Source organism: Eufriesea mexicana, unplaced genomic scaffold (assembly GCF_001483705.2).
Source record: "Eufriesea mexicana isolate 0111107269 unplaced genomic scaffold, ASM148370v2 scaffold3062, whole genome shotgun sequence".
NCBI classification, from domain to species: Eukaryota; Metazoa; Arthropoda; class Insecta; order Hymenoptera; family Apidae; genus Eufriesea; species Eufriesea mexicana.
In genome coordinates, this window is record NW_016911092.1 from 696,052 (window position 1) to 704,388 (window position 8,337).

General features: G+C 39.7%; 1 protein-coding gene across 1 annotated transcript in view; it reads right to left on the reverse strand.

Moving 5' to 3' along the window:
• LOC108550836 (neuroligin-1) overlaps positions 1-8,337 on the reverse strand; it is a 123,460-nt gene that overhangs the window by 114,635 nt on the left and 488 nt on the right. The window contains exon 2 of the mRNA XM_017904729.1: positions 7,776-7,934. The gene's annotated coding sequence lies outside the window, so the exon portion shown is untranslated. The remainder of the gene's footprint in view (positions 1-7,775; positions 7,935-8,337) is intronic.

Here is an 8,337-nt window from a genome sequence, read left to right on the forward strand (position 1 = left end):
CCCTTCTTCCGACTACGCCACCACCACCTTCCACGCTTTCCACCGTCCTCCATTCCCTCCTCGCTACCGGCTTCTCATCCTCGTTTGCTCTCTTCTACCCTTCATCGAGCACACGGCTCCTCCGCTCGACTTTCCTCCTCCTTCTCCTCCTCCTCCTCCTCCTCCTTCACCTTCTCTTGCCTAAGCCAACGGTTCCTTCTCGTCCGACGGTATCTCTCTGTTCCAGAGGAGAAGCTCGTGCTTTCCACCCTCTTTCCACCCTCTTTCCACCTCTCCCGCCGATGTTGCTCGCTGTTGCTGCTGCCGCTGCGCCTTCGCCTTGTTCGCATGCCAGCCGAGAGCGTAGCCGAACCAGACGAAAAACAGAGACGGTCCACGACGGGACGAGGATGAGAACGGAGACGGGAGAGACGTTCTCTTTGTCGAAGTTGGCAGCAACAGACAGCCCTCTGGCTGCAAACGGAGGGACGGTCCACCACGTACGCCTTAAGTCCGTACAGCTGCACTCTCTGATGCTCGCTGCGCGATCAATTGCACTTTCAAAGGGGATCATCAGCGACGGCCTCCGCATGCCGGCCACGATTGTTTTCGACTTCGTCGTCCCCGGGATAAATAACTCGCGCCGGGGATTAGTAAACATCAAAGAAACGTCGAGATAAATTAAAAGGAATCGAGTTAGCCTGACTTGCGGTTTTCCTTGGGGTGGAAAGGTGGACGAGCCTGACGGGACTCCGGCGTCGATGCTTGAGAAGGAATTACGTGTTTATTAGGGGAAGAAATGGGCCACCGGGTAGTAGGAAATCGTTCTCATCGAGCAACTAGATGGATGATCCCGAGAAGGGCTAACGATTTTCGCGAGTTGTTTATGGAAAAAGTTTCGAAGCTCGCTTGATTTATAAGATCGCCTGTCCTCTGCCTCGGAGGTATCGTTTCGGCGAGTATCGTTCGAGAATGGAGCGAAGCGCGGGATTATTTCGCAGTGAAATATTTGTTTCTTCGACTTTGAATCACGATCGATGCTTCACGTAAATGAGCACGGACGAAAGTTGTTCAATTTTCGAGAAAATAGAAGCTCGATCGACGTTGATTCGGATTACCGATTATTTGTTATGATCTGATTCGGATTAGTCAAATGTGGGAATGGATAATAATATCCTGCAAGTATCGTACTGGGTATGATTAATTTCACTCCGTTCGATGCTTGGTTAATGCCCTCCGAGTAAATCCCTGGCGATAGTAGAGCCAACAATCTCCAGGAACAAAGGATTAATTCGTCTCTGACTACTCTATCATTGTCGACCCTGACTATTCGCATACAATAGGATATATCCTGATTATAATCCCTAGGATTATCGTTGGAAGAAATCGGCGAATTTCCTATGCGATCCCACGACCGACTATTCGCGCAATTATTTTCGTTTACCCGATTCCCTTAATCGCGGAAACGTTTATACCTCTTGCCTCTATTTACGGAGCACGTCGGCAGAATCGAATCGCTTAATTGGATAAAAGGGGCCGGTAAAGCACGCATTACTCGCGCCGAGGCAGCCAAGCTAAGTATAAATATTTCAAACGATCGGCGATGCATCCGATCGCTCGTAAACTAAAATTCTCGCGAGAATTCCAGCCGCTAAGTAACATGGCGCGCACGAGCCAGCCCGGTGCATGTTAAATCCGCCCGGATGCTCGAGGATACAGCTTAAACTCCAATCAGCGTAAAATAACGCAGGAAAATTCAGGACGAGCAAATCTTCCCGGTAACTTACACGCGACCATCCTGGCGAGGAGCACGCAGGAAGCAGGGTACCATAAAAATCCGTGGAATATTCAAATCGGGGACTGGCGAGTCACGGTTCTGCCAAAACTCGAACGTGGTCGAGCATAGCCGGAAATTGCCTCGTTATCCCCGACGTGGCTGTTATTTACGGATTTTAACGAGCGAAAGCTTACGCTTTCTCCTCTCGTCGGAACGTCACGAGACTCGGTTACGAGCTACCCCATTTTGCCTTCTCCCGACGCGTCGCTTTCTTTCGCCCCTTTTAGCCTGCGACCCTTAAAAAAGAGCCAGAGGAAAAGCTCTTCGACCGATCGAAACCGTATTCCCGATCGATGGACGGGAACATCGAATGCAAATGCACACTCGCGAAGATATTCCGCTCTATAAAACGTCGAATTGCCTGGCCCGCTGATTAATACAGAAGGGAATCAGATGCCGTGGAAATTTTGATCATACCCGCGGAGTTTCGCTGAGGTTTAGTACCGGATGGCGTACGCTGTAGCTGATATAGCGTTAATAGTAACGGAGATAGTAAATCGACTTTATTGCGCGAGAAGAAAATTGTTCTGAAAATGAAATGGAATACGGATAACGCACAAGGGTGGATTCGACTGTTGGAGCCATTCGTGGGTCTCAGATGGTTATTTAACCCTCGATCGATCTTGCCCTTCTGTGTCGACGTGTTACTTGGCAGTTGCCATAAGTAGATTATTATTGTAGCGTCTATGTACCATTTAACCAGTTAGCCGTAGAGACTTCTTTTTGTGGATAGAAATGAATACTAATAACTTCCACTTCTTTTAACAATTGTCAAATTAATATATTTAGATAATAATATTTAAATATTGACAACGATTCTAAATAAACTATTTTTAAACACAAAGATTGACTCTATCTTGAAAATTCTTTTCTCTCTATCTCACTGTTATTAACTCATGTTTACTCTATGACGATTCTCACGTAATTGTTTCATTGTGGCACATTCTTCTAAACATTTTTTATCAACATTCACACTACCAAATAACTTTCATTTATTCTATCTCAATACCATTCACACATATAAAACCAACACTCACATTCTCATAAAACCAATACCATACTTTTCAGAGCGCGAGAACCAAGCGATGATGGTTATAGTCGTCAAACACAAAGTAAGTGACGCTGTTAGAATATTGCATCAAAAAGATGGCTTTATTATGAACAATTTTATTACTAATATTTACTCGTTCACTTGATATAAACAGTAACAGTTTAACAGTATTGACTGTTGAAAAATGTAGAGGATATTGGTGGCCATTTCTATCCACAATGAATATGTATGGAAAGAATAGACGACAGAAAACAATTCTAAACAACTCTCCTCGTGAGTTCTTTCGACCTTTCACTATCAAGCTTTACAGAATACTTCTCTATTCAGAGGACATCCTTCGCTTTTCCTAATTGTGCCTAAAACTACTCCCACCCCATCGATCACCGAAAATATTGCAGACCCATCGATGAACCGTTCGTCAATGTTTTCCCAGTGGATTTGGTTTCCATCTTGCTTACCCACTTTCACTTGCTTTCCCTTTTACAGCCCTTGGGGTTGTAGGATTTAAACCTACGACACTATACACGTTATTAACAGTTCCATATTATAATCCTATCCCTCAGATACTCGATTCTCTCTAACTCGCGATTTTAATATACATTTTCTCTCGTTTATTTGCCCATTGTTTTATTTCTTATTGCTAGCTTTCCAACATTTTCTCACATACCTCGCGACTCTTTTTTTTCATCACAGTCAACGAACTTTCCGATAACACGCATTCACACAATCATACCTTGCCATGTCTTTATCGTGAAACCAATTTCGCGATTACGACATGCAAGTTACGTCGTGTATGAATTTGTGCTTTTTGAATTTTATTTTACAGAGGCAACTCGATTATTCGTCTATTTATTCGAATTCTTTGTCGCCGGAATATTTTGTCCTCCAATGTTTCCATTATTCGAACATTCGAACATTCGAACACCTTTTCTACGAAGGTAAATATTTCAATTCGAATCGGTTCATGCATATGGTAATTTATGGCAGAGATCAATGACCGTTTAGTCTAGCAATGCACTGTGATAATATTGATATAATGGAACGGTTTAAATGCGATGAAATTCCTTTAATTGAACACGATTGCAGTCTTGTACCTGTTTCCAGTAACGAAATACAGGAGGAATATAATGATCGTATCCCGACATTTTGAAGCATTCGAGGCTTTGGGAATAGGGCTCAGAGGATATGACGGATGATACATCGCTGAGTCTAGTAAAAGTAATTCCGAATCGAGAAACTGAAATTGCTAAATTAACGTAACCAAAGAATCGTGGAAAAATAAAATTTTAACTTGTACAAAATGTACATACCGAAACAGACGCCATTACTGTACTTTCTCCCTTCATAATAATTACAAATGACGTCACTTTCTGTCTATATTTTAACTAAAAGCACTTTAACAATGCGTCACCTAGCCCGTATTGGAATATAAAAATTCAACGTGTCCACGATTGACTCGGAATTTTTGGCAAATTTCACGCGTGCCCGGAAACAAAGGCCGAATTCGAAATATATTTCTATTTACCTGCATTTTATTTCCAACGTTCCCATTAAATTCAGTTCCAATTTCCACCGATTTTCCCGTTACATCGTCGCATTTTCCGATATTTTTTCCCCCTTTGCCATTTTCCACATGTACAATTTTCAATTAACTTTCACGTACTTCCGCGCGTTTAATGCCGACATTTTTCACGTGTCGATTACACCCCTAATTGTCGCACCTGTTAATTGATATTCGTGTTCCGTCACCTATTTTCCCGTTTTTTTTTAATTACAGCTGCGCCCTTGGTACCCTAGCGTTCCTCCATCATCACCGTTTCCATTCTCCACGCCTTATTTCTTTTTCTACCGCTGATAAATCCACATATATAGGAAATTTGTTCGCTCATTAATCCCTTTTCGTGTCTCCGAATCGAAGCTCCGAAACGGAGCCTTGATACTGACCTATTTATCGCACCGGTACTAATGAATCAATTTTTCAAACTTTCCGCAAGTTCGAGGTTTAATAATTAACAAGCTATTCCACCGTGAACGCACCTCCTAAATGGAATAACTCTTCTTCGTTAATATTAATTGCACGCTGTTTCATTGGCCAACCGACTGATCGATTAAACGTTTTAAATGTTTCGCTTGATAACTGCGTTTTCGCTTAATGCAATACTGTTCGATAGCTAGATGATATAACGTGTCGCTAAACATCGTGGTTATAGAAATAATGACGCCTATTATGGTCACCAAATTTCCTATTATTATTAAGAATATAATCTAACTTCGAAATATTTCACGATACTCGGGCATTAATAGACGTTTATTCGCGTTTAATTTTCATCGTTTATCGTCGTTAATTATTTTGTACGCGGCGAATTTTAGTCCTACTGTTTTTAAATAATAACACTTGCTGAATTGAAAAGAAGTATAAAAGTTTGTTGATTTAATGGAAAAATAGATCTTAATTTAATTTGAAAAATAAAGGATCGTAGTATTTTGTATTAATCAGTTGAAAATTTACGAATTTTTTAATACCGACTTAGTGCACGAGCAATTATGATACTTAATAGTTTATTGTGATTAAAATTACCACATTGGTGTTTTAGAAAATTCGAATATGTACGATTTGGAGTAAATTCGATACATAAAATGGATATGAGTTAACACGAGATCAAAAATTTTTACACAGAAACAAAACCATGTTAATAGGGATGCAATCATCGAGGAGTTAATTAACTCAAACGATAGAAAAATGGAAGAAATACTTGTATCTATAAATTAATTATAGTAATTAACTATAATGATATCTAATCTTTCACCCATAAAACAATTAAAAAAGATCACTTTTAACCATTTTCTTTTATCTACCAAACTATTATAACCATTCGCAACAACCTACACAAATCCCATATCTAACCCAGAAATTCCATAAAATTTCCTCGATCCATAATTCGCTCATTAACGTTCAACCAAATTACCCGTTCATTACACAGAAGACAACGACGTCCAATCTCGGGTATCCAGTTTCACCCCTAAATCCCGCAGCAAGGACAAAGAACGAGGTCCTCCGACCTCTTAAACCCCATTGCTTAATAACGTACATCAAGAAACGAAATCAATTCCGAATCGGTGCGATACCCCGCGAAGGAAGCCAGAAGGCGACTTTTTCCAGGCATGTGAGCAACTACCCCTAAACTAAAGGCAGAGAAGACACGACACGGTTCGAGTTCCTCTTCCGTTGGTCGATTCGTCTGTATCAAGGTAGCCGGACAAAACGCTCGTCACAGAGGGCTCAGAGAGACGGGAAACTTGGAGAAAAAAGAATTGCCTGCGAGCCTGACTATCCAAGGCGTTCGATCGATTGCCGTCGCAGTTAATTAGATCCCTTTCGATCCCGTGCAGTCGAAAGGAAACGCGGATCCTTCCGGCCACGGACAAATAGATCGAATTTTCCCTCCACCCTTGGCATCGGGCAACGAAGGATAACCGTAACTTACGAAGCAAACGGAAAGGTGGAAAAAGAAGAACGAGGACAGCGTTGGAGATTGGCTGTTCCTTGTTTGCCCGCTAAGGAAACGCCGTTAATTAAACGGCAGCATCCGGAGACGCGCGACCGTCGCGCTTGGTGGGATTTAAGGGAGGAAATAAGTCGCGGGGACAACCTTGTTTAATTTACATTTCATTAGTTCGACGCTAATGCCTCGCCTGCCCTGCGTCTCTCTTCGGCACGATTTTCTCTACAATTTTCCTTTTTTTTTTTTTTTTCAAAGTTTGCAAGGATGCGACACTGACTTCTTTTTCTTGGAAATTTAAGAAATAGTCGGAGAGACGATTTCGGATATCTATAGATATTAATTATTGGGTTTGAATCCAAATGACTGTCGCGAGTAATTAAAGTATTCGAGATAATAACATTTCCAATGGATAAACACTGACAATGTTAATAATATCATCGCAATAATGTCGATGAAATTTCAATTCTTCGTGTTTTGTGGTGTTATTGCGCAGAAAGAGTATTATTGTTACTCGTTGTTGTCCTCTTTTATAACGATAAATGCATTTCTTTAATTATTCTTTGTCTTAAATAACACTGAAACTAGCGACCTCTAATGCGTATCTAACTATAGTCTGCATAGATAATGGAAACTTTAATGGTACAATGAAGATAAATAAATATGTGCAATTACATTTTTATCTTAATATGAATCAATATTAATTTTGCTAAAAGCATGTATGTGTTTTTGGTTATTGCAAGGACAAAAGGTCTGAGACCAGTCATTGTAACTAATTTAATAACTCTAGTATTAAATTTGAACTACCAATTATACAAATTTAATTGTTTTGATAAAGAAAAATAAATCTATTAATTTCTCAAAATAAGTTTTGATTGATGTGTAATAATGTACACAAATTGGATTGTAATTTCATATCTAATTCTTATAATAGTTTGTTAAAGCAATTAAATTTTGACTATATAAACAGTTCAAAAAAAGACAACGCAGAGAACAAAATACAATATACTGAAATTATTAAGTATTTAAAAACTTTTAAACACCTGTTGAATACCTCTCTTCCAGACATATTTCATGTTATAAATATTAACTATAAATCAAGTCTCCATTTACAAATAACTCTTCCTTCCTTTTATTTCAGCAGCTAAACCTAATATGGATATTTAACCTACAAAAGAATACTATTTTATATACCTCGCAATATATTTTATAATACACGGGGAGAAAACAAATTTTGATTATTGAAAATTACATCAATTATTGAAGAAACGTTATTAAATATTGCTAAAATATACTGCTAAATTTCATATCCATGAAACTCGTTTAAAACAAATAATTAAATACAAGCACAAAAAAATAAACGAAGTTATTAACTATTGACAAAAAATAAATATCAATAATTACTTACCATTTGCTGCACGTGTCCGTATCGTCCATTTCCGCGTAATACGTCATCGATATCATCGTGATTCTCATTGTCAGTGAACGTGATAGCTGTACTTAACGCTTCGTGAAAATAAAACGTACGAACAAAAACGTCGTGCTACGTAGATCTTGCTTCGAAGGTCTGGAAAAGTCCAACAGAAAACAAGCAAGCGATAAATTCAATCACATCGCATTTTACGCAGCACGTTAACCTCACACGCGACGATGTTGTCGAAACGACGAACGAAATACGACTGATACGATATTAAATATAGGCACATATTTGTCTGCACTGAGAAAACGTAACGAAAACGTCAAATCTTATGTATAAAATCGTAGACGTACGCGTTATAGAACAAAATATGTTTCAAAATTACGAATTCCTTCGACGTGTCAAGTTCACGCGTCGTGTCACGTTTCGTACTGTTATTAATCGTAAAACGCCGAGAAACTCTCGAAGAAAGGTGCGCGCGCATTTGGCGCCAAAGGAACATGGCGGAACGTGAAGCTGCGAACAATACGATACGACTTGTCACGATCGGAAG